This window comes from Vicugna pacos, chromosome 13 (assembly GCF_048564905.1).
Source record: "Vicugna pacos chromosome 13, VicPac4, whole genome shotgun sequence".
In the NCBI taxonomy this organism is placed as follows: Eukaryota; Metazoa; Chordata; class Mammalia; order Artiodactyla; family Camelidae; genus Vicugna; species Vicugna pacos.
The window spans coordinates 5,225,534-5,253,364 of record NC_132999.1 but is presented as its reverse complement, the minus strand read 5'-3'; the positions used below and the strand labels follow the sequence as shown (position 1 = coordinate 5,253,364).

Genomic DNA, 27,831 nt, shown 5'->3' with positions numbered 1-27,831 from the left:
GGGTTAAGAAAATAAAATTGTTAAAACTAAGTCTTAAAATATTAGTTCTTAAAAAAAACTTTCATAAAACTTAACAGTATAGTTATCTACATACTTTAAGAGATGTTATTACTTTCAAAAGCCAAGTACATTATGATTTAGAAGATTAATACTACCTTCTACTATAATTTTCTTCCAAAGGAGACTGTAGCTTAATTCCATTCAAACACTTCTGCCACCTTACAGAACACCACTGAGATATGCATACCAGTATAGAAACATACTAAATTCAACCTCTTAGACATCTACTTTTTACAAATTTAAAATCTCACTGATTCCACCTGAGCAGCATAATAGTAGGGATTTTCCCCTCAGAAATAAATTCCTCTTCATAAATTAAATTTTAATATATATCTGACTGAACTCAGTCGCAATGTCACATCCCCTCAGTCACCAACCCCCTCGCTGAGTCTGTGGCTCTGAGGAGGATTTGCGGCCGGAGGACAGTGCCCACAACGCCAGCCCCGCAGGCCTGGGTCAGCCAGGCCCACTGTAGACTGCCCAAGTCTCTCCCTCCGCTGGATCCCTCCTCTGGAAAACGGGGTGATACCACCTGCTTTGTAGGGTGGTTGTCGGTATCTACTGAGGTAACAGGTGGAAAACTAGGCACAGAGCACCTAGGACCCAGGCGGCTGCTCTCACACACGCGTGCCAGGCGCTGTTCTAGGCGCTTTATGTACTTCGTGAAGGCAGCCTTCACAACAAACCTGTGCTACCACATCATTTCCTTTCCACAGGCAAGGGAATTGAGACGCAGAAAGGTCAGGTAGTCTGCCCAAGGGCACACAGCTAGCAAGTGAGTGGTGGAGCTGGGGGCTCTTCCCCGCCCCAGACTCCAGAGCACATCCTCTTAACCAGCACGTGCTGCCGCTCCATGGACGGGAGGAAGCAGGACCCCCACCACTACCCCTTAGTTCCTAGCTCCCAGCTGGGCAGAGGATGCCCAGAACAGTTTGAAGACACAAGCTGTGGTAAAACATTTCATGTGTAACCTCCCTTTGAGTTGAGGGACACAACTTCAGTGAAGCTCCAAGCCAGAATCAGCTGTCGGAAAACTACCCTCTCAGCATTCTGGGATCAGGAAGCTACAGTCAACTCCTCATATGCACCTTGAATCAACTGCTACTGCAGGCTGAGAACAGGGCCAGACAAAGGTTAAAGCACAGGATCCAAAGTCAGACCACTGGGTTTCAAACCTCAGTTCCAGCCCATACAAGGTAAGTGGCCCTGAACAGAAATCTCTGGACTTCCTTTTCCTCATCTGCAAAAAGAGAGTAAAAACAGTCTTTACCTTAAAGGATTATGTGGTTAAATAATATATTTAGTTTCAGAATTTATTTAATAACTTGATTAAATAAGTTTATGCATGTAAAGGGCTTAAAACAGATCTTGGGTACATGTAAGTGTGCAGTAAACATTAGCTATTAGGTACTTTACTAATATGGAAATATTTCCATGATTTCTTCGTTAAGTAATTAAAAAAAGATTTCTGGACAATAACATGATCTTATTTGTTCTGTTAAAAAAAACTATATATGAGTTTATATGTGTAGATACAAACTCTGGTCTGCAAAGATGGACGTTTGTATAAGAACAGAAAAAAAAGGAACCCAAGACCCAGACCAACACAAGAGCAGCAAGGGCAGGACCTCCCTCCCCTGCTGAACGTATTTTCACTCACATGAAGAAGACATCATGGGTAATCTTTACATGTTTTGTGTCTTCTCATTTTTCTGAGTGAATGTGTTTTTCACATAATGAGAAAAGACCCACGTTTTAAAAAAGGCAATTACGGTGGCAGGCAGAGGCAGGGGGCCGAAGAGCATCCCTCTCAAAAACCACAACTAACAGCAGGACAGCACGAGGGATAAAAAAAATACAGTAACTGATTAATCCGGAAACAAATAAGCTATAGTACCAACACACACAGGCATTAGAAATTATACAGATGTCCCAGAGTCATTCAGGTAATCAATTACGTAAGGGAAACAGAATTTTACCAATGTCAGTAGTCTGTAGTTTTAGACGGCAATCTAGCAGGCTACAAAAATTTGAAATGCATAAATCTTTCCACTAACCAGGTATACTTCTAGACGTCTATTTCCACATATTCAATCATACAAGGTAGCAAACATGACATGCAAGAACACTGTTGACCACAGTATTATAATAATGGCAAGAAACTGGAGACAATCTAAATATCAGTATGAAAACACTTAAAAACCAATACATATGGGATAGCCAGACGGGGTACTGTGGGATTATTAAAGTCAAGTAGATCTGCATGTACAGCACGAAAAAAAGTAGTTATGGATAACAAGAATAGTCTGATCACCATTTTTTGCTAAATCAAACCATCTAAACACATTTAGGAGTCAGGTGTGGAAGAGCTACAGTTACCAAGGACATTCCTGGGGAATGAGACGGTTGGGTGTAGTGAGGAGTGGGCCAGGGTTTTCAGTTCTTCCACAGCACACCTTTATATGGCTGGAATGTTCTAGGGCATGTAGTGTTTTGTAGAATTCTTAGAGGCAGTGGGTTCACGCACAGTTAAGGAGATAATGTGTGTGGACGCACTCCCACCTCAATCCCGGGGGGTAGCAGCCCTGCCCTCCAGTGGAAATAGCAATGCAGACAAATGATAAACACTCCCCACCGATCAGTTAGTTACACGCCCCGCACCTACCCCTGTGCGCACACAGGGGAGTCAGGATGCTGCCGTCTCCGCACCGGCAGAGGTCAGAGCATGCCTGGGGAGCTAGCCCATCAGGGAAGGAGGCTCCCCCCCGCTGCACAGACAGAGTACCAGCCGACCTGGCAAAGGTGGATCCTTCCTCCAGCTCAATTACAATCTAAACTTCGTAGGAAGAAAAAAGGGGGAGGCCGACTTTGATTTATAATCATTAAGATTCTTTTCCAAAAAGAATGTTCTCAGTCTATCAATCTTCTATGACTCAGGCAACTGATAAAGTGCGTTTCTCTGCTTCAAGGGCAGCTCGTGAAGCCGGTTCAACAGGTGTGTTCTAAGAGCCTCTGCCACTCCATGTGGTATTTCATTGTACAATGACTTCTTATTGCTCACATTTTCATCTGTTTTGGTCTTGGCTCTCCGATTAAACTTAATTTTTTCAGGGCACTGTCACCTGCAGGAAAGAGCACTGGACCGAGTGTTGGGGCCACGGTTCTCAGGGCCACTCCCAACAGACACTGAGCAACCGCGAGCAGGTCACACTTCTTAGGTCTTCATTTCCCACAACTGTAAAATTAGGAGGTCGAACTAGAGAATCTTTAAACAATTTTCAGTTCTATTGCGTAGACTTTTACATTTCTCATGGGACCTAACATGGACTGAAGTACAGCTATTTATATCAAAATTCCTTCTTCACTTTTTTATAACAGAATGTGCACACACTGTCTTCACAACCACATATTTATCAAGTGAGAGTCTATCTAAGAATAAGATAATTTACTCAGCATAAACCATTTAATCCAAACAAGTAAACTTACACCATTTTACATGTATTAACTGATTCAATTTCATAATAACCCAAATAGTTATTCGCCCCAGCAGAGATGAGGAAACTGAGGCCCAGAGCGTTATCTTACCCAAGGCCACATAGTTAAACGTGGCAAAGTCAAGATTCAAACCCTAACAGCCCAGCACACTTAACCACACACCTACCATCCTTCATTTAGGGGAGGAGGGAATACACAATATGTGAGGGGCTCTGAAGACTGAACACACACGCAGGCACTAGCTTGCCCTGAGACTAAATTACAATCCAGTAGTCTTATTCCAACTGGGTAACTGGAATGTGAGCTGGAAAAAGCTGACAAAATACTGAATGTGATAGCAATTCAAAAAAAAGTTTGAAAAATCTAGTGAATATACAGCCCAAACTGCCAAGTCTTCCCCAAACTGCCATTCCCTTCTCCTTGTGCTTCCAGAACCCTCTGCGTTAACTCTACAGCACAGATCTGACTGTAATGCAAGTTCTCTTCTACCACCTAAACGGAGTTCCCAGCCAGCAAGCCTGCCAGCACACCGTCTGTACCCTGCTTTGGTGTGAGGTATCGCAACTGACCCACGGTCAATATGGAACCCATCAAAGTTTGCTGAAAGAATGTCAACTGAATTCAATGATGTGTTAGTGTGATGTCGCTACTGGAACAGTATGGCAGACAAGAATCAGCACTTTAGCTAAGCTGTGACTTAGAAAGGCTTTCCATCGAGTGTCGACTGGTGCCAACCTAGAGAAGCAGGAAGGCGATTTGATATATGGATCAAGGGCATGACAATCTAGAGACAGTACACCAATTTCAAATTCCTCCCGTGCAGAGATAGGGAGAGCAGAAATCATACTCTTAAAAGAGGATTAAGGTGGGGATGGGGGGCGGAAAGCACATCAGTCCAACTCTGTGAAGTTGAAAGCCAGCTAAGAAGTCCAAACAAAATAAATAGTGACCATTTATTGGTATTTCATTCTCAAAACCATTAAGTAAAAGGTAATGACATTTACTAAAGGCAATGGAAATAACAGAGAAACTAAACATTTATTCGTGAATCTGTTCCACAACAATGTAATCATGTACCTGCAATCGCTTTTTCAATGATTTAGCCCAAATTTAATCATTGGTTACAGTCCTCAGCTGTGGTCCCAGGAGCAGCGGCATCAGTAGCACCTGAGAGCCCATTAAAAATGCAGATTCTCGAGTCCCACTGCAGACCTACAGATGCAGAGACTTGGGGCGGGACCTGGAAATCAGTGTTTTAACAGACCCTCCGTGTGATTCTGATGCATCAAGTTTGGGAACACAGCTGTGCTTACAGAATGTGACTCGGTGTAAGTATTCTGCTTATGAAGTTTATGTTACAGAATACCAAAAAGGAACCCTTTCCTAAGGGTGCTGCAGAATGGACTCCAAGAATTACGTAAGAGTGTTTCAAAGTACTAAACGAAGATTGAAAATAACAGTCCTAGAGAACGCCGGCCAAAGGCTTATTAAATCTCAGACAGCAGGAAGAACCTCTGACAAACAAACAGTATGACAATTTATAAACCCCATCCACCTACCCCTAACAAGTCCTAGCAAGTCCTGCTGGGTATAGATCCAAGAGAAACGCTTGCACGTGCACGCCAAGAGGTGTGAGCAGAACCCTGGAGGCCACCCACACCCCCATCCACAGGAGAGTGGACCAACCGTGGCACAGCTACAAAATGGAATATTACATAACAATCAGAAACCTTCAGTGATGCAATAGAGGTGAACCTCAGCAATACTAAGCGGATGAATTTCAACCTTATAAAGTGAAAAACATCTCAGAAGATACCGTAGGTAACATACATAGTTTTCAATGATGCATGTATGTACAGAATACCCACAGATACAATAAAACTACTTTAAAAGATACCAAGGGAATGATGAACACAAGATTCAGTAAACAGTGGCCTCAGGTGAGGGCAGCAGGAAAGAGGGATGGAGGAGCCCATGCAGTTTAAAGGGGTTACTGTCCAGGTCCTAGCTTTGTGCTCCTATTATATTAGTAAAACTAAATAAATGGACTAATTATGAGAATGTGTCACGAACTGAGGAATATAACTAATCTAATTCTTTGCACCTGAAGTCCTTTAAATTTGTTTTAAAATATATATACTCAGTTATTTCAAGCAATTCTAAATTCTACCCTGTCTGGTTACGAGGCACCAAGAGCCCTGAGGTTCCAGGCCTAACTACGGTGAACTGAGGTTAGCTGTTTCAGGCCACAGAATTCAAAGCCAAAGATGCTCCCACTCAAAAGTACAAAATCAGGCAGTTCTGGCTACAGCTTCAGAGGCTCCATAAAGCCATCCACAGATCTGCGAAGGCTCGTGGGCAGATCTGTTCCAGCTCACCATGTGGAACGGGCAGGGGGGAGCTGCTGCTCTGAGCCTCGGCCGCGTGCCAGGTGTGGTGCAGCACACCCTCACCCACCCTCACAATGGCCCTGGGAGGGCGCAGGGGTAACACTTACTGATGGAAGAATATGAAACTCAGAGAGATGAGATAACTTACCCGCTACAAACCTGGAAGGCAGGAAGAAAAACCCAGCTATTTAACCCGGAAGGTAAGAGTAAAGACTAGTGACAGCCAGACCTTGAAGATACTGCAGTTTGGTTCCAGATCACTGCCATAAAGCACATCCCATGAATTTTTTGGCTTCCCAGTGCATATAAAAAGTTATGTTTACATTACACTGTGCAATAATAGTATCATGTCTGAAAAAAACAACGTACATGTCTTCATTAGAAAACACTTCATTGCCAAAAGATGCTAACCATCATCTGACAATGCAGAGTTGCCCACAAACCTTCAATTTGGAAAGACTGCAATAAAATGAAGCACAGTAAAAAAAAAAAAAGGAATGTATTTGATTTCAAAGCCTCACAAACCTTGGCCTCCTCTTGATACTCAACAAGTACCCAGAGCAAATGACATAAATTCTCTGAGACCTTCTCCTCATCATAAAATAACACAGCTGATGTTAGACTGCATTTTTTGACGAGCTCTAAAATGTCTTTTTTTAACATCTTTATTGTGGTTTGATTCCTATAAACTACACATATTTCAGATGTACAATTTGATGAATTTTGATAGATGTATACACCAATGAAACTACCACCACAATCAAGATGGTTAATATTTCCATCACTCCCCAAGAGGAAAAAATTTCAAATTCCCAATTTATCCCTTCCCACCCCCTTAACTTCCTGGTAATCCTAAATTTGTTCTCTATGTCTGTGATCTGTTTCTGTTTTGTAGGTAAGTTCATTTGTATCCTTTTCCTAGATTCCACGTAAAAGCAGTATCATATGGTATTTTTCTTTCTCTTTCTGGCTTACTTCACTCAGAATGACAATCTCCAGGTCCATCCATGTTGCTGCAAATGGCATTATTTTATTCGTTTTTATGGCTGAGTAGTATTCCACTGTATTTATATGCCACATCTTCTTTACCCAGTCATCCGTCGATGGACATTTGGGTTGTTTCCATATCCTGGCTATTGTAAATAGTGCTGCTGTGAACATTGGGGTACATGTGTCTTTTTGAATTATATTTTTCTCCAGATAAACGACCAGGAGTGGGATTGCTGGATCATACGGGAACTCAATTTTTCATTTTTTAAGGAACCTCCATACTGTCCTCCATAGTGGCTGCACCAATTTACATTCCCACCACCAGTGTAGGAGGGTTCATTTTTCTCCACACCCTCTCTAGCATTTATCATTTGTGGATTTTTTGATGATGGCCATTCTCACTGGTGTGAGGTGATATCTCATGGTAGTTTTGATCTGCGTTTCTCCAACAATTAGTGATGTTGAGAATCTGGGAGAAAATACTTGCCAATGATGCAACTGACAAGGGACTAATTTCCAAAATACACAAACAGCTCATATACCTTAATGTCAAAAAACAAGCACCCCAATCAAAAAGTGGACAGAAGACCTAAACAGACATCTCTCCAAAGAAGACATCCAGGTGGCCAACAAGCACATGAAATGTCTTCTTGCTTTTACATGCTAGGCCCTAAGGAGGAGGACGTTTCTAAAACTTGGATACAGAATACAAGCTTAACCCACTCTGCTGCACTTTGCTTACTGTGCTTTGCAGACACTTGCTTACAAATTGAAGGTCTGTGGCAACCTTGCATCAGAAAGTCGACTGGCGCCATTTTTCACGACAGCAGTTGCTCACTTCATGTCTCTGTACCACATTTTGGTAATTCCCACAATATTTCAAGCTTTCTCATTATTATTATACTTGTCATGGTGATCTGCAGTCAGTGATCCTCGATGTTACTATTACAAAGAGATTAGGACTCGCTGAAGACTCAGATAATGGATAGCATTTTTTTTTAAATAAAGCATTTTTAAAATTAAGGTATGTACAATGTTTTTTAGATAGAATGCTTTTTAAAGATATAATGCTATTACACGCTTAACAGACTATAGTCTAGTGTAAATGTAACTTTTATATGTACTGGGAAACCAAAAAACTCGTGTGGCTCACTTTATTTCAATAGTTGGGAACCAAACCCACTGTATCTCCGAGGTATGCCTGCAGAGAGAAAAAAGCTGAAAGTGCCATCTTTCAGACAGGAAAGCAAAGACCACCAGACTAAAATCAATTGGCAAAAGACTGACAAACTCAAGACTGTGTCCTATATAACATAAACTCTAACAACTCTAACTCTATATACATACATACAGTTACACACATATATATGCATAGAACCTAAAGCTCAGGTAAAAATTAGTCATCCCTCAGTATGTGAAAGAGGTTGATTCCAGGAGACCCCACTGATACCAAAACCTGAGGGTGCTGAGTAGTACAGTACGATGAACACAGTCAGCCCTCCTTATCCGTATTTACTGATGCAGATTCGACCAACCTGGGTCCAATTCAACTGATTCAATTCAATCTGTGGTTGGACGAATTCTCAGCTACGGAGGGCCATATGTACAACGGCTGGTACCTATCTTGGATTGTAAGTATCTACTGGCCACTCATTGTATCAAACAAAGCAATTAATGGTCAGGGGCTGCCTATGTTAGCCCCTGACAAGACAGATGGTGAAGGGCAGATAACAAATACATCAGAAGTTGGACTGACATACACAGTGACAAGTATACAAAAAGGAGGCATTTATTCTCTCACGTAAAAATCTGTCTTTGGTACCAGACAGAATACAGTGTCACTGAGATAAAGAGAACAGAGGAGCAAGGTTAACAATGGGTTTGGCTACGTGTGTGGAGATAAACAGCTCAGTGTAGAACTCACTGGGTTTATATATGCCCTCATGAGACATTCACACGGGGGTAAACTCTAGGGCCTGGAGAGCAACAGGCATCAGGGCAAACTTAGGAGTCATCAGCATGCACGTGGCAGCTGAATCTACGCAGGAAAAAGGGGGCAGCAGAAAGAACCTGAAAGAATATCACATGTAACAGGTGAGTGAAGGTGACCTAGATGTAGGAGACAAAAATCTGGGGATGGTGTGGGGGAGATTCAGGAAAGCCAAAGAAAAAGTTTTAAAGAGGGAGTCATGAAGGGCAGCAAATGCCATAGAAAGAACAAGAGTTAAAAAGAATATTATACTGGATTTGGTGACTAGTGATTTATGACAAGGCTGAGGGGTAAAAACGGAAATCGGATTTCAGGAAAGTGATCAGTAAATAAGAAAAGGAGATAATAAAGGTCACTTGTTCAGGAAGCTTAGTTTAACAAAATATATTTAGCTTCCCTGAACATAGAGGCTTTACCTGATGCTCAGGGATAGATCTACTAGTGATTAAAAAAAAAAAAAAAACACCAAAATCCTGTCCTTCAGTTAGTTCTTACTCAATTACAGTATTTTCACATCAAATAGAAGTATTAAGTGCTTAATCGACGCAAGGTGTTTTTCCAGGACTGTTCTGGATATTAACATATCTTCTTATTTAATCATCACAAATCGATGAAGCAGGTATTATCCCTAATCTACAAATGAGACAACTAAGGCACAGAGAAGAGGCACAGTTACTACTTGCCCAAGGTCCCACAGCTAGTGGCACTATGGCAGTCAAATCCCAAATTTCACCCCAAGGACTAGGAAGGAGGGCGGGCAGGCAGGAGGGCAATGCGTGAAGCGAGGGTTAATAGATGAGAACTGTAAATGTTATAGTTATTTCACTGGCCACAGCTGCAGTTTAATATCTATTCGAAAACTTACTTTTAATTTGAAAGAATTTATGCTTTCTCTTATCTCAGAATCCTACATTGCTAGGACTTGACATTTTTATGCCTCTTATGACACTCAGTTTCTGAGCTGCACTAAAATTGTCATTTCTGCTAGTGAATTGCAAGCTGCTTGAAAATAGGAGTGCATCTTATTTATCTTTGTGTCTCTATTTCCCAATCTTTAAAGTAGAAGATACTAGACTTACTGTTGTAATCGTTTTGCCATATACACAAATATTGAATCATTATGCTGTATACCTAAAACTGTTATACGTCAAATACACCACAATTAAAAAAAGAAGAAAGATGCTCAATAAAGGTTGGTTGTATGAACATCATTTTTACTTTTCTGAAGTTTCTGAGGGCTTCAATAACATTTTTAAAGTTTTGAATTGCTATGTAGGGCTGTTGAGTTTTGGATATTACTTGGAGTGTCTATGTTCAGAACATTTTTGGATCAAATTACTGATTTCTGGTGGAAATATCCTTTTAAAGTAAAAATCAAATATAACTGCCCTGGATAAAACCCTGTAAAGATTCTCTATCACCTACTAGTCAAAGGTCATGGCTGTTGTCCAACCTTATCACTAACCCTTCCCCACCCCACCCCCACCCCTGATTCCACTACCAAACCACCTGTACTTCCTCAACAGTGCACTGCACGGAACATGCCAATAAGTGTTCACCAGCTGAACACCTCATCCTCCATCAAAACATAGCTGAAATTCTCTCTTCTAAAGCCTTCTCATATCTGCAATTTTTATTTTCTGTTTTTGCCCTCTCCCCTACTATACTGTGAATTTCCTGAAAACTCCACATCACTCATATTTTTATCCTCAGGCCTGGCAAGTAGAAGCTTAGTAAGTGTTTAATAAATGTTTATTAAAAGGATAAATTATTAACGCATAATTCACTAAATCTGCAGGTACCATATAATATTGACCCACTATCAAAAGTAAAGATTTTAGGTAGTTTTCCATTACAGAATGGTAATGAATAGTGCACTTTTCTATTCTATCTCATCCCATAAACTGATGAATTCAAGATAACTTGTACCGTCAATACCAGCTACTCGTGATCACCATCACCAAAGACACCAAACAGATCTACCCACATAGTATCCAAACCTCTTTGTGACCCAGTCAAACCAATAAGGCATAGTCACAACTATTGGTAAAAGAGATTTTTAAAAATCACTTTAAAAGCTTTGGAACTGCTCCAATTTAAGCACGTGAAATGAATTAAAATGACACAATTCTGGGGCAGTGTCTTTTTCATCTTTTTACCTCTAGGTTCACACCACACGGAAGGCACTCAAATGTCTACATTTGTAAAACCCGTATCACAGCCAGCTTTGTCAAAGAAGCTCTGTCAGGTGTTCAGATAGCCCAAGGACATAACCTGACTTTGCGCTGGCCTTAAGGCCTTAGGCAAATCACTGAAACAGTTAATTAACATTTCCTTTTTTTCATACACTGCCTCAGCATGTTTGGAACATAACGTGCTTTAACAAGTCCTGTCACAAGGCGCAATGTGTTAGGAGGAGATCTTCACATTTCATCCTAGAATAACTAGTCCCCGCAGTTATCTTCAAGCTGCTTCACCCACGTTACCTAATTCTGGGGCTTTATTATTTTCACTGTACAGATGGGGAAAAGAGACAGGAAGGAAGGCTATAAAATGACTTGGCTGAAGAGGCCCAGCAAGTCACTAAAAGTGCCTTCACTTTATCAGTTCCTTATCCTCTCTTCAAAGAACCATTTCTTTTGAGAAACTTTCACTGACAGCTGGCAGAACACAGCGCCAAATTAGTTGTTACCTTTCACTTGTTTAGTTTGAGGTCTGCAGGTTATGACTGCCCTAGGACAGGAGATTTGACGGATTACGTTCTGCTGACTGAATCCAAATTCATAAATCTACCTCTAACTGCTAAATTTCCAGATAGCTTGGTCTCAACTTCAAAGGCCTCTTTTTTCTCTCTCCAGGTCTCTAATTCTTTCGAATTTTGCTCATACTCCTAAATGTGTCAAGTCATACCTACCTTTTAATTCGAGATCAAGGCTGCCAGAATTTTCTCCTCCTTAAACAGTAAACCTGAGCCACGAAGGATTCCGGGACATCCAAAATTCACAGCCAACTCCAGACTCGAATCTGAACTGTTGGGGGAGTCCAGCAATTTCCAAATTCCAGGGAGCCCCCCCCCCCTTACACCTCTGAACCACCCTGGGAGAAGTGCCTCTTCTAATTCTCACCCTATTATGGGGTCCAGAAGGAAATCACAATTCTCAGATTCAACAAGAACTATATGAGGGCTGCAAGGAATGACAATTAGGTAATCACAACCATGGACCTTGAAATGGGGTAACAATCTAAAGGTTTCCACATTACACGTGCTGAGAACAAATTATTTAGCAGATTCCATTTCCTGGGCCCAAGTGACTTGCATAACTGGGCGATCAGCATAGGCTCAAAAGAGGGCAGGGAGCTCATAATTCAGTTTCCTGTACTTTACGACAAAACTCTACACCAAAATATTCTCACACACGCCTGCCTTTAGATGATGTAAGTTCTTCGCCCGGACTTTTAACTAGACCGCTATCGGGGTTCTCTTCCCCTGCAGTGGCCACGGGCCACCAGTAACTCATTCTAAGACTGTCTCTTGCAGCTCGAGCTAACAAATTCCCGAAGCCCGCGAGCCCCGCAGCCTCTGCTAAGCGGATACCGCAGCCCCAAACTGGCCATCCCCCCCTCCCCCCTGTCCCCGCGTAGCTCGTCATCCCGCTCCAGGCGCCACCCTCTCTCCATCCTGGAGAGGGTTTGGGGCTCAGTGCTGCGACCGCCCGCAGGAGCGCTCCCCGAGCTGGCACCTACCTCCCACCTCCTCCTCCAGGCTCGGCCGGCGGTCAACGCTCGCCCGCCTCCTCCAACGGCCCCAACGGCCGCGCCGAGCCCACGGCAGAGAAGCGGGGCGCCGAGCCAGGTGCCGGCGCTCACCTCCGCGCCCGCCCCCTGCCCCCCACCCGCCTGCCCGCCCCAGGCCCCGCCGGCACCGGTGCCCCTCCCCGGGCGGGCGCGTCACAATCCCCAGCGCGGGGCGCGGCTCTCACCGTCACGGCCCCCGGGTGCTGCGGGGAGGCACGGCTCGGCGCCCTAGACCGACTCGCGCAGCCCCGAGGGCCCGCACAGGCGCGGCGACACTCAGCGCCCGGGCCGGCGGCCCCGCCTCCACCTCGGGCTCCCGCCCTCCCCGCCTCCGGCCGGGCTCCGCTCCGCCCCTCGCGGCCGCCTCCCAGGCTCGGCAGGTTCGCAAGGTTCCCACCCCGCCCCCGCGCCGCCGGCGCCGCAGGCCCAGCCGCCTCCCATTGGCTCCGCCAGTTGCTAGGCGATGAACAACCGCGGCCTGCATTGGTCCGGTGGGGGCCTCCGGAGTCTCCTCCCCACATCCAAAAAAACCCGGAGAAAAAGAAAACCTTATCCCTAGAGCCCGAGCGGGATGCGGGCGCAGCTGCGGCTGCGGCACCTGTTACGCCCTGTGATTCACCCGGCTGGGCCCTGCTCTCCACCCCCTCCTCACGCCCGCGGAGCCGGGGGCCCCGGGCTCCGTGGGGGAAGGGGGTCGTGGTTGCTTTAAGGCACGTGTTCCGAGCCCCGGCGAACCCCAACACACACCCTAGGAGCAAAAGTGAAGCTCTCAGAAGAGCCACGTGCCCTTGCAAAAGTGGGGAAGTAAACCAAACAACAGCCGGCACCCAGAATTAGGTCAGGCCCAGGGGAAGGGTGGTTCAAGCGCCGGGAGTCGTGGATGCAAAGGAAAAAGTTCATGTAAAATTAGGGCCAAGAAATGGACCTAGGCGGAAGACAGCGGGAAGACTAAGAAGAGGCACTCGTCAACTAGAAGTTTATGCAAATATGTCCCACACCCACTGAGCAAAATATGCGCAGAGGAAATGTATGCCTGCTACACCCGTAGCTGGGGTCATGCCGGCTCCTCTCCTGTTCCATGTCAGCCTGAAATTCTCCAGGGAAGATGAGAGGCCAGAAAGAGGAAAGAGATGAGATGGAGAAATCGCAGGCATATGAGTTGAGTTATAAACACAAAAATGTATTTGGATAGATTTTTTTTTTTAAGTGAAGCCAAGAAATTTACTCAAGAGGGTATAAACAGGTTTGGTATTTTAAAGAGGCCTCTGGGAGCACTTTGAATCCAAAGTACTGTGAGACAAGAACAAGAAATAGTAACACTGAAGAACAGGGAGGGAGAAGTGTCCCCTCCCAATTTACACACACGTATTCCCAATCCTGGATGTAAGATCAAGGCGAGAAAATGAGCACGCCATGGTGACAGCTTCAGAATCCACCGTAATCCTCCTGTTTGCCTTTGGCCTAAGCGATCAGGAAGCCCGGACTGATGCTGTTAAGCATAGGTAAATGACAGCCGAATAGCCAGTTAGGGCCCATCATTGTAAGGACAATATTAGCGCGGGCTGGTGGGGAGGAAAACCCGTTATTACCAATAATTACCTTAATCCCTAATCCAGGCCACTGAAGAGCGTAGAAGGGGTTACCCTGTGCTCCTAAGAGGAGTTTTGTAATTTAAACTGTCCACCCCACCAAACCCCACACCCCTTCCCATCAAATGAAGCAACTTTGCGTTAGTTTTTCTTTGAAGTAACACAGCTTCATTTTGACCGTTTAACCTCCTCGCAGTCTAAAAGAGGTCTCTCCAATTAATCAATTGAGATTAATTAATGAAATAAGCAGTGCCTGGCACCCCCTGTTGTGACCTCGCCACTTACAGAGTAGGATTTTTAGAAAGCCTGGGTCAGGCTGAGGCAAACTCCGGAAAGTTCGGCTCTGCCCCAGCCTCAAGGATGAATCAGAGGTCTCAGATTAAACCAGTGGTTTTCACTCCTTTGCTAGCCAGACCCACTTTCCACTCCTGAAAATTATTGAGGGCCCCAGACAGCTTTTGTTTATGTCGGTTGTAACTATTGATATTTACTACCCTGGAAATTAAAACTGAGAAGTTTACAAATATTTATTTTTTAAATAATAAATAATTACATCTAAACATAAATAGCACATTTTTATGGAAAATAACTATTTCCCCCAAATAATAAAAAGAGTGGTATTACTTTAAAAATTTGCAAATATCTTCAAAGTCTGGTTTAATGGAAGGTGATTGGATTGTCAAATCTGCTGCATTCAGTCTGTTGCACTATTTCAGGTAGCCTTTGGAAAACTCCACTGTGCGCTCAGAATGGGAGTAACAAAGGCAAATAACATTTTAGTATTACAAAAAAAATAGTTTTGACCTTGCAGATTCCTGAAAAAGATCTTGAAGATAATCCCCCGAAATCCCCCCTTCCTCAGATTATACTTTGAGAGCCACTGGTTTAAACCTCTCTTGGAACTCTGTCCCCCTTTGTCAATGACTGGTTTAGGAGCTAAGCATGTGACCTAATTCTGGTGCGGACCTAATGGGAATTGGGGGGAAGGAGACTTCAGGGATAGGGTTTTATCCCTGAGCGCCCATCAGAAATCTTCTCCTTGCTGCTCGCTTTGGCCATCCTCCAGGGAGCAACACATGTTTGGAGCTGCCGTGACACATCTCACAACAATGAGAGAAAAGCAAAGAAAACACAGGAAAGGCAACCAGCACCTAGAGGTCAGTAAGTGCCTAAGTCAACCTCCCCTGGCTCTGCATACCTCCAGGCTGCTCCCATGCGGGATAGCAAGTGACCTGTATTCAGTTACTTGCAGCCAAGAAGATCCTGACTAATGTACAGGACAAGATGAAGAATTTGGCTACAGCCTGAAAATAGTCTAAGCTCACTTTTGGCCCAGGGATGAAGGAATTGGGCTCGACAGAACTTTGTGATGGCAAAGGATATAAAGGGGGAAGATAAGAGCTGGATTTTTTTTTTAATGCTTTACCGTGGCTACTTTCCCCTCTTCTAGCAAAATTAAGGGGATGTGGCTATTAGTGTTGTTTTCCAAAACACATCAAAATTCCCACCGTTACTCCTCTACAGTCTATATCACAGTGGTCAGAGCAATGCCTTAAAAATATTATTTACATCATGTCACTTTTCTGCTTTGGTTCCTCTCATTCAGTGGTAAAGCCAAAATTCTTTCATGTCTACAGGGTTCTTATGACCTGCCCTCCATCTCCTTACCTCTCTGACTACCTCATATCCTACGACTCTCTCCCTTACTCAACCATTAGCCACCTCACTGTTTCTCAACCTTGCCAGGGATGTTCCTGCCTCAGGACCTTTGCACTGTTACCTCTGTTTGAATGTTTTTCCCCTTAACATCTGTATTACCCATCTCTCCCCTTTCAAGGCAACCCAGAGTCACCTCCTTTGTGAGGCCCTATCTGACAACATTATTTAAAATTGGAACCCCCTTCCAGCTTTTTAAATCTCTCTTACCTTGTTCTAATATAATATTCAACCATAACACACAGTTTACTTGTTTTTGTTTGTTTGGTCCATTTCCCTTTACTAGAATGTAAGGCCAGCAGGGATGGAGATTTTGTCTGATTGTGGTTCTTAGTGATTGATGGGCAGTAATTATTAGTGAGTAAATAAATATGACTTCAAATGGATGTTTTTCATTTCAAATAAATCGCCTTGGCGGGCTATATACATGTTCCAGTGATGCTGCTCAAAGCATCACGTCAGTAGTCACTGAATTTTTGAAAAGAACTCTCTTTGAGAATAAATCTGATTTTTGGAATGATCCAAAAGTTATTCAGAGCCAAATCTCATGAACACATTCTGGAGTCATGTTAAAATGCCAAACCTGTGTTTTCTAACTAAGTCACTGCATTTGGGTGGATAAGGAAAGGTCAAAAAACAAGATGTGTTTGATTTTCTAAGACAGACATAGACTGACTGTGAACAAAATTTCAAAGAGGAGTTCTAAAAATACACACCAGTAGCAAGTTGCAGTAAATATACATGTATTTAAAACTCTGTATGTTTGTCTATATGTGTAAATTAATCTCATCCATCCTGTCTACAGATTTCCATTCTTGCCCCTGCTACATAAGTCTTCCAAAAATTAAAATCAGATCCTTTCTGCTGCTCCCACCACCACCAATTAAAGAGTCTTTCCTGAGCTCTCACTGTATTTAGCATGAAGTTGAACTTCCTACCCAGTCGTGCATGCATGATCTGACCCCTATCCCCCTCTTGAAACTCTCACTTTTGTACACAAAGTACCAGCCATCTCGTCCCCCTTTTTTCTGCCCTGGTCCTTTGAACCTGCCAATCAGTCTGCCAGAAGGCTCTTCCCACAAAAGTTCAAGACTCCAGTTCTTTTTCATCATTCGGATCCCACTTCGATATGTAAAGCAACCTTCCTGAGCTTGGCTTTGTTTACTTGTTTGCTTGCTTATGGTCTGTCTCCTCCCACTAGAATGTAAGCCCCATGAGGGCAGGGACCTTGTTGGTCATGTTTGCTCTGTACTCTCCTTGCCTGCCCAGGACGGTTGCTGACCACACTGTTAATAGTGAGATTGCTTTCCATTTTATTAACCTCTGTAATATATGAATTTTTCTAAGTATGTATTATTATAATTTTAATTTTAGTTTTGCTGAAATAAATAGGCTCTGACTTTACTATGTGTATTGAGTTAATAATCCATCCCCTATTTATTCATATATGTTCCTCAGAAACCAGTGTTTCAAATACTGCAGCAAATATTCACATTGCTTCTAATAACATGTGTATCCAAATCTGAATAATAATGGGCCAACTTATAAAGGATTTCTGGCATAATTCATACCATCTGGATTACTTCAATAGCAGCAACAATTTTCTGGATCTATAAAGAACATTCCTTGTTAGGGCCTGTATGCTATGAAGATGGACTGAGTCACCTCTCCTTAATGGCCCCGCTTTCATTAATTCTGTGTTCTGGCCAGGGCTATCTTTCCAGGGGTGGCAGGAGTACTTTCCAAGGGTAGTTAGAAGTGTAGTCTTGCTGGATTCTGTTCTAGAAACTTTCATATCCATGGCCTCGTTTTATTCACAAGATCAATTTAAGCCTATTTGTAATTAACCTCAAAATAGTATAAGACAGATTCCAAGGGCCACGAGACTTCAGGGTCCTGGCTGTGGGCTGGAATGGTCAGGGGGTCCCCCGCGGAGGAGAGGAAACTGGAGCAGGGCCTTGGGGCTGTCTTCACATTACAAGCCTGGCCATCGGCAGAGACCAGCTCACTAGCTCTGCTTCCTGATCTAAAAGGTGGCCTTACACTCAGCTGGGCTCAGCGCCTCTAGCTGTCTGAGTGAGTCCCTGCATCATGCTGCATTTCCAAAGATGATTCACTTCTGGCCGATCCCTTTGGATTTGGTCCAGGAGAAGTTCAGCTTGAAATGACAGTCCGGTGCCGTTTATAAAGCACTGGCTGAGTTTGCAGAGAAAGCAGACCACTGCTGTTCCCTCTTCCTCTCACCTCCACCCAGGTGAAGATTCCCAGAAAAGGAAACTATCCCTCCTCATTACCAGCCCTGCCCCGCTGCCCTACCCTGCCCCCCGCCCCCACCCCCAACGCAAACACGCAGAACAGCAGACAAAATGCTTGCTTATCTTCTAGCCGTTCCACATGCAGTGCTTTAGATTTTTGTCTGGTCTGCTGAGTGTTTTGTCCTATCATTTCTTTTGAAAGGTTTTTTTTTTTTAAGCCTTAAGACTTTTACCAAGCTCTAACATGGATTTCAAACTCTCATTTGTCCCCCAAATTGATTTATTAATTAAAAAATATGTCATTGATTATACATAAATCACGCCAATAGTCGATAAGGTGCTATCATAGAAAAGTGATCAGGTACCAACCAGAGCAGTCCTCAAACCCTATATTTCCAAGACAGAAGCATACCTCCTTTAGGAAATCCAACAAACACACATGCAAAACACGCACACACCACACACACACACATACACACACACACACACACAGAAACTGCACAAAGCTTACCTTTCTGACTACAGTGGCCTCTAAAACCTTTCTCATAGCAATTTGGCTCATTCTACTCTTCTAAACTTGCAAATTTAAAGCTCGAGTATTCAGCAGACAACAAAAGACCCTCCAAGGAACTCGGAGGACTATAAATGACCCCCAAATGTTTTTCAGTTATACTGAAATCTATTTGAAAACCACAGAGAACAAAGATCCTGCATTAACTTGACTAGTTATAGCTGATAAAATTCTGCACCAAAGCACCCTTTTATTTCACATAGTCTCCCTGCTCTTATTTGAACATTTCCTCAACAGTTTAATGAATATTTATTGAATGATTACAGGTGAGAGATGAAGAGATTTTAGGTCCCCTCTCACAACAGGAACTCTGAGTTTCCCAGGAAGACAGAATAATGACAGGCTAAGTGTTGCTGAGAAGTGGCGGACACCCTAAGCACTTGAGTCCAACTGCCTGGGCTGAAATGCTGGCTCGGCCACCTGGGTCCACGTCGCGACATCACCGAGCTCCTAAACCCACCTGGGGCTTGCTTCCTCTGGGCATTCTGTCCAGTAAACAATAGATGCTTCATGGTCTAAGTCACTTCTGGCTAGGTTGTTTGATAATTGCATCCTGATAGTACATTGACAAAAGAACCCTCACGAAGTGACCCAAGAGTGTGCTATTTCATTTTATTGGCACAGATATACTCAAGTGTCACATGTGGAAACAGTCAAGTTAGCAGCAAGTTATCAGAAAAGTCAGTGAAAAAATGAAGTTAGGAGTTATTCACAAAGGACTGAACTATTGAATGAAATAATTAAATGAGAAGCAAGGAAAATGTGGGACCGTGTCTCTGCTTTGAATTATAAATATGCGTCTCGGACAGTAACATTATTCTAAATTATATTTTCTTTCTTTACTAATTTAACTAGGCCAGAAAAATTAAGACATACTGATAAATATAACTTTGCACAAAATAATTTGCTATTTTGAAATTTTCAGGCCACAGCTCTGTTTTCTTGCTAGGACTTGCTTTATGTTATAGATACATTCCAGAAAAAGTCACGTGTAAATAATGTATTTAGAAACCAAGTCATAATCTAAATGTACTAGTGAAGCTAGATGCTTAAAATTACAATAAATCCATTGGCACGTGACTGACGCTTTTGTAGAATAATCTCCTTATCATTCACCCATTCTACACGATTATTTTTTCATATGTTGGATTTTCTTAAGAGTTTTACCTCTCTAATATTTAAAATCCAGACTTTTGTCTAACTATTCTAATGAAGAGCATGAATCTCACTATCGAAGGCTGAAGGCTGCAATCAACAGAACAGTCCTTATCTTTTTATTCTGCAACTGGCAACTCAATTTTATCTTCGTTATACATTTCCGTTTGATTTTATTATTTATATTTCAATAAGCAAAGTTTCTTTTTCTGCATTCTCAGTGAAGAAGAAATCTGGAGGCTTGATTCCTGGTGGATTTTATTTCCTGCTTTTGTAAACCTCTGTCAATGATGTCATCAAATGACTGTTCAAGTTGAAATATACCCTACATAGTGCCTGAAACACCCACACGAAGATCCAGAGTTGGGAAACTTAGGTATCAGTTAAAATGTGGTATTGATTTGAGGTAACTGCTCAAGACAATCATGTGTGAATCTGCCTGTCCCTTTAAGAAGAGAAGCCATTGCATTCTGTCTGCTGAGCTCTCTTGGATTTATTTTATCTTAGCAGCTGTTCCTGAAGCTGATGTTATTCAAATGAGGGTTTGCAAGCTCTTTGTTGTGTTTTTTAACTTATGGTATGTGCTATCAAACATAAAACTCAAATTTAGGATGGGGTAGGGGTGGGGACAACTAGAAATACCAGAGAAATAAAATAATACTGAAAAAACCCTGTAATTTTCATTTAACAAAGATAAGACTATTGAACACGATCTGCCTGAAGCCCCAGTAACAGTAGCAAGACAAAGCCCCCGAACCTCCAAGCACCAAAAGTTGGATGATATATTTAGTAATAAGTGTATGTGTAGGGGGAGGGGTGTGTCCTAAATGGAAATAATGGAACTTTCTGTGGTTATAGATGGCAAGGGATCAACACATCAAACACTTTTCTTGCCACTTCAGAATAAACATATTATAAATCTTGCCTAACATAGGCTACTCTTTGATCTAGACAGAATAACTGAAGAATAATTTTACAACACACACCTTCTATTTTATTTATTTTTGTTGCATTTTTTTCCACTGGCATATTACATGTAAACTCTGGACAAGAACCTTGACTCTGCCCCGTACTTGCTGTGGGTACTTGTACTTTTCATTTAATTTACAAACTAAATGAGTTAGCTTCACTAATAGCCAAGTGTATGTGGATTTTAACTTTTGAGGAGTTGGTTTCATTTTTAATTATATATAATCATTTCCTAATAGTACTGTTAAGGATTAATCGAGTGATTGCTACTCATTAGGCAGTGTTCTAAGTTCTTTACATTTTAATTCGCTTAATCCTCACAACAACCCTATGATGTAGATATCATTATTGCCTTTATTTCTAGATTAGAAATTAAGAAGACAGAGGTTAATTTACCCAAAATTACCCAGCTAGGGAATTTCAGAGTTAGGGTCGCAGAGCTCTTCTCTTAACCACCATGTCATTACCAATCTGTTTAGGACTGCCCTAATCTCTGTGACTCTCCAATAATTTTTGTTCAAATGCCTGCCAATTAGTGAGTGGAAATCTTCAAGCCCCGATAACCATGTTCTGCCCACCTACACGAAGGCCCCCCTAGAGGTACAGAGCATGGATAGTTTTAAGGGAATTGATTCCACATTCTCAGCTTTCATTTCTACACTTTCCTAAAACTTATCTGCCTGAGAACATGCTTGTGGTCTCTTTTCCATCTCTTTTTCACAACTGGCATTTTTCCACTTAACGAAAGCCATTCTTTCCAGATTCCATGTTGACCCCAGGTGCACGAAACATGGAAAATTAGAAGCCTGTGCTAGTGTTGACAAAGGGACTGACTATGATGACTGGGGAACAAAAGTGGCACCTGGTAAAGCTTTAAAAATAGTGTAAATGGCTTTCATTCAGATTTCAGCTGGAAGGAGATTAAGGTGCAGTTTTCTTCAGTCCTCTGAAATCCGGGTTTACCTAACACCAGCCGCCTCACCATGTCTCCTAAGTTTGACCCCAACAAGATCAAAGTCGTATACCTGAGGTGAACCAGTGTGGAAGTCAGTGATACATCTGCCCTGGTCCCCAAGATTGGCCCCCTGGGTCTGTCTCCAAAAACAGTTGGTGATGACATCGCCAAGGCAACCAGTGATTAGAAGGGTCTGAGGATTACACTGAAACTGACCATTCAGAACAGACATGCCCAGATTGAGGTGGTACCATCTGCCTCTGCCCTGATCATCAAAGCCTTCAAGGAACAATCAAAAGACAGAAAGAGGCAGAAAAAACATTAAGCACAGTGGAGACATCACTTTTGATGAGATCGTCAACAGAGCCCAACAGATGCGACACCAGTCTTTAGCTAGAGAACTCTGTAGAACCATTAAAGAGGTCCTGGGGACTGCCAAGTCTGTGGGCTGTGGTGTTGATGGCTGCCACCCCCATGACATCATAGTTAATAGTAACAGTGGTACGGTGAAATCCCCATCCAGTTAATAACCACAAAGGAACATAATTCAGTGAAGGGTCATTTGACAACCAATGGGAAGAAAAAATAGTTTAAATGACAAATCATCACATGATTTTTGGCATCTAATTGAAAGGAGTTCAAGGAACCAACACTCTATAGCAAATTCCTCCCATTCCCATCTACTTATTTCTTTGAACAAAATGCTCCAGCATTTATAACAACAGTGTCAAATGCATGAATAGAATTGGGGCAGAACTCAGTCTCATTCTAGCTCTAAATAATATTCATCCACAAATCCACTGAAAAAGAAAAAGCCACTTCCATTTTATCAATAGGTGCACTTTCAGTAAAATCTAATTTTTATGTTTAAAAGTAGTTACCAGTTTGTAAGACAGCCACTGTTTGATCAGTTGTGTACGACTAATAACTTTAGTGATAAACTCCATCCAGACACATGACACTTAGAAACTTAGAGTTACAGGAAAGTAAAATTATGTAAATATGTAGTTATAAAGTCTGTTGTAAAGAATGATGTAATGATCAAGACAAATTTTTAAGCCCGAAAATATGCATAAGATAGCATTCTGTGAGAGAAATAGAAATATGGAAAGGAAAAGATAAGTTCAAAAGTAAGAAGGAACAATGTAACTTTTCTGACTATTAAAAAAAGAGCTAAGTCGTGTATATTTAAAATGAAAAATGTTGGATTAAAAAAAGGACTGTGGGATTTCAATTCCTTACGGTAAATTTAAAAGAATGAGCTAACAGCTTTATTTTAAAATATCATGAATTGCATGCAATATGCTGGAAATTATATTCTTTGCCACCTTGTGATGAAAAATTACAGGTGGCAACATAAAAATGTGGGCAGGAAGCAAGTTTTTCAAAATTCTTTTCAAGGAGATATGTGAGCAAAAAGTTTGAAGACTGTTGATCTTGAAGCCCACAGTAGGTCTCCCCCAGGTACTTAAAATCCGGTCCAGGTAATTGTTAACACTACCACTTTACACATTGAAAACACAGCTGCTATGTAAAGTAAAATGCCATCAGTCACTGCTGTGCGCCCTGGATATTCAGCAAATGCCAACAAATGAGAACTGAATATACCACTTCGAGTTGACGTGGGCACTTTTCCCTGTGCGGTCCTGGCATCTCTACGGAGAGCTCCCCTGTGGAGCTGTGTCCACCATACTGTGTGTGTTTCAGGAAGACGATAAAACTAACCGCAGTTTTTAACAGCTCATACAACTTAATAACAAAAAGCAAACAACCCAATCCAAAAATGGGCTGAAGACCTAAGCAAGCAATTTTCCAATGAAGACCTACAAATGGCCAATAGGCACATGAAAAACTGGTCAATATTGGTAATTATCAGAGAAATGCAAATCAAAACTATAATGAGGTACCACCTCACACCAGTAAGAATGGTCATGATTAAAAAGTCCACAAATGATAAATGCTGGAAAAAGTGTGGAGAAAACAGAACCCTCCTACACTATTGGTAGGAATGCAGTTTGGTGCAGCCATCTTGGAAAACAGTTTGGAGATTCCTTAAAAAACTAAAAATAAATTTACCGTATGATCCAGGAATCCCACTCTTGGGCATAAATCTGGAGAAAATTCTAATTTGAAAAGATACACACACCCCAGTGTTCATAGCAGCACTATTTACAATAGCCAAGACATGGAAACAACCTAAATGTACATTGACAGATGACTGGATAAAGAAATTGTGATATATTTATACAATGGAATACTACTCAGCCATAAGAAAGAACAGAATAATGCCATTTGCTGCAACATGAATGGACCTAGAGATTGTCATTCTAATTGAAGTAAGCCAGAAAGAGAAAGAAAAATACCATATGATACCGCTTTTATGTGAAATCTAAAAAAAAAAAAAGACACAAATGAACTTATTTGCAGAACAGAAACAGACCCACAGACATAGAAAATAAACTTATGGTTACCAGGGTAGAAAAGGATAGGAAGGGATAAATTGAGGTTCAGGATTTGCAGATTCTAACTATTACATAAAAACCAGATAAACAACAAGTTTATTCTGTATAACACAGGGAACTATATTCAATATCCTGTAGTAACCGATAATCAAAAAGAATATGAAAACAAATATGCACATGTATATGTATGACTGAAACATTATGCTGCACACCAGAAACTGACACAACATTGTAAACTGACTATACTTCAGTTTAAAAAAAAACAGTTTTTAAGAAAAACAAATGTGTCACAAGACTTTCCTGTGATTTCTCAGTCAATATAACCCAAATTTAGGACCCATGACTGACATGTGAAAGTGTCCTTTGGAGGTTAAACTGGCAGTTCACTGGAAATCAGAAATTTCCTGAAAATTCCAGGGACTCAGGTCAAAATAAGTAGGTTATAATCCACATCATGTCTGCTATCTCAGAGTGAAAGTCTTATAACTTATTCTAGGGCCAAACTCAGACTCTAGAAAGCTTGGATTCTCATCTTATTCTGCTATTAATTCTTAAGAAATAACTGCCCTGGGTTTCACTTTCTGCATCTGTAAAAGAAGCGGGATTGCTTACCCATCTTTTGTTCCCCTTCTGTGCAGAAGTGCTGTTCATTCGTTCATTCAACAAGCCTTTAGTGAGCACCTGCCATGTACTAGATTCAAAGGTGAATGAGACAAAGTAAATCTCTTCCCTTAAGGTGCTTCCAGGCTATGAGGACATTAAGTCTGTCAACTTATGTACAGATAATTACAATAGAGTGATAAATACTTTAACAGAGGAACGTGGAAGGCATAGTGAAGGCTCAGCGAAGGGAAGTGTCAAGTTAGTGCAGACTTCATGGAGGAGGAAGGACTGAAATGTATCTTTTTGTCCATTTGATGCTTTACATTTTTAAAACAATTTTTATTACTTTTAAAGATGTGGCAATACATTTGTATAATATAAAATTCAAAATGTATAAAAGGAAATGCTGTGAATAGCTTCCCTGCTGCCCTCCCCGCACCAGCCCCAGTTTCCCTTCTCAGAACAACCAGGACTGCCAATTACTTGTATATTCTTGTATATGGAGAGCAGACTGTTAGCTGTTTCATGAATCACGTTTTCTGCATTTGTAGGCTGCCTTGTTCCTTGTTGAGTTGTTGCAAGAGGCCCCAGTCATGACAGGCAGCAATGCCAGTATCCACCTGTGAATACAGGTTATTTCAAGCTTTTGTCAGTGGCAACCACTCTTAGGCAGCAACTGGTTTTTGGAAATTTCCCTGATGTCAGCACCACCCGATGTAGACCTTTGCTACCTGTATTAATGCCAGCAGCCTCATGTGCTGTATCAGTGCAATTTGGTAATGTAAAACCTCAAAACTTTCAAAGATTTGAATTAGAACTTTAAAAATGTGTGCAAGATAATCAAGGGAAAAAGAGAGACCAAGCATTGCAGGCAAAGGGCACAGTCTGAGCCTGCGGAAGAGTCGGGGCCATGAGGCTGCGGGGCAGGACAGCGGGAGCTCCTGAGGGTCCTTCCCATTGCTCAGGGGTTTGGATTTGATTTTGAAGTATTAGGACAACCATCAGTGGATTTAGAGCAAAGAAGGTGCCTGATTAAATGAATGATTTAGAAAGAGCACTCTGGCAGAATCGTGGAGGATGGATTGGCGAGGGGTGAGATCGATGAGAGAGCCCAGTTAGGAGCCAATCATACTAATCCAGGGAAGAACTAATGAGAAACTAAGTCAGGACAGAATCAGGAGGGATTGGAAACGGGGCCAATATGAACTATTAAGGAAGAAGGATGAACAGCATGATTGAATCGATTGGATTCCAGTGAATTTAATTTCTGTTCTCTCCTCACCCAAGAATTGCCTGAGTCAAGCTCCAAGCGTCATTAGAATTAATTATCCCCTCCATTTAAGTGGCCACCAGGGCACCCTGTCTTGTCTTAGATGTTTATCTCAGTGACCTCAAGATGCCCAAGCTTCCCAGGTCAAATTTCATCTCTCAAATCCTTACCCCCATTCTGCTCCGTCATCAGAAAAATCCCCTATATCCACACTCTTCTCTGAACAGTCCTTTCACTTCCTAGTTCTGAGGGAAACCTGGCTTTCCCCTGAGGACACTGAATTCCCTGCAGCCCTCAGGGACGGTGGCCAGTTTCCTCTCACAGATCAGGCACCACTGGGCCAGAAGGCGATACAGATGTTCTCGCTCCTCACTGCCACTTCCGAACCATCGCCTCCCCGTCCCCCCATGCACCCTCCATCAACTAACTGAAGCTCGTGCTGTCAGACTGTACTTCCAGACCCGCTTGCTGTGGCCCTCTCCTGTCCTCCTGCTCACTCCCACACATTCCGTGGAGATTTCCACACTAGGGTGACTGTCTTTCTCTCCTGCGTTCCCCTGACATTGTTCCTGGTGATTTCAATATCTACATGGATGGTCCATCCAATTCCATGGCCTCTCTGTTTCTGAACTTCTTCACTTCCAGTGATCTCTTCTTTGGCCACTCCACTTCAGCCAGCAGCCCCCAGAGTTACCCGCAGTCCTTGTCATTTATGATAACTGCATCTCCTCAGTTGTCTCAGTGCCAAGCATCTTACTCCTACATCCAGCTCATGCCATCTCGTACCTCAACTCAAAAAAATTCTTCTGCTCCACCAGACACATCATTCCTCTGACCCTGCTGCCTTTCCACTGTTTATTTCCATCCTTCAAGCCTCCATTCCCTCCTTACCTAACTTAGATTCCACAGTCCTGCATTGTAATTATTCCTTAAAATATGCTCTTACCTCTTTTGGCCCTTTATTGCTTCTGTTACATTATCCTGGGGAAAAAAATCCGAACTGTCTATACCTTCCCTGCTCCTGCCCTTGAGAATCTAAGTATAACTTAAGAGAAAATGATTATGCTGGCTTCAAACCTTATGTTGACCCTTAATGCAGACTGGTGATTCTTTTGCATTTTCCTAGTCAAGCTATTTGACTCTTCCAGGGACATTTCATTCCTCAAAACTCCATTACCTCCCCGCTTTTTAAACCATCTCTCTCGGGCAAATGCAAGCAGCAGCAGAAACTCTCACCATCACGCCTTCCTCCTTCCTGCATCTGCTCCCGTGTTCTCTGCTTTCCCTTCTGCTGCGATGGATGAGCCCTCAGCCTCCCGCCTGAAACCATCCCCTTCACTTGTGCACTGGATTCCAGCCCCTCCTACTCCCATGGTTATCCCCTTGCTTTCCTATATTGTATGTTCAATTTTTTTTCTTTCTATTGACTTGTTCTCATTAGCAAACAAACAACACTGGAAAAAAAAAATTCCCCCGTTGACTCCATGTCTCCTCCAACTGCTCCCCTTTACAGAAAAATTCCTTAAAAGAATTGTCTATGCTCATTGTCTCCACATCCCATTCCTT

At 42.3% G+C, this 27,831-nt stretch overlaps 1 protein-coding gene, 1 long non-coding RNA gene and 1 pseudogene across 23 annotated transcripts in view; 2 read left to right on the top strand and 1 right to left on the bottom strand.

Annotated features, from left to right (window-relative positions):
* The window catches only part of SSX2IP (SSX family member 2 interacting protein), a 41,151-nt gene extending 28,115 nt beyond the window's left edge, over positions 1-13,036 (bottom strand). For 15 of the 22 annotated variants that reach the window (XM_072974080.1, XM_072974086.1, XM_015240675.3 and 12 more), the window contains exon 1: positions 12,670-12,804. The gene's annotated coding sequence lies outside the window, so the exon portion shown is untranslated. Of the gene's footprint in view, positions 1-5,114; positions 5,132-12,669; positions 12,805-12,905 lie in introns of those variants that run through there. The other 7 variants (XM_072974084.1, XM_072974092.1, XM_072974095.1 and 4 more) reach the window with 5 other exon arrangements.
* Positions 13,037-13,240: 204 nt separating this feature from the next.
* On the top strand, positions 13,241-16,781 carry LOC140700866 (uncharacterized). The gene is made up of 2 exons (XR_012079586.1): positions 13,241-14,222; positions 15,376-16,781. It is a non-coding gene; the product is annotated as an uncharacterized lncRNA (long non-coding RNA).
* Positions 16,782-21,887: 5,106 nt separating this feature from the next.
* Positions 21,888-22,457, top strand: LOC107033671 (large ribosomal subunit protein uL11-like; annotated as a pseudogene).
* The last annotated feature ends 5,374 nt before the right edge of the window (positions 22,458-27,831 follow it).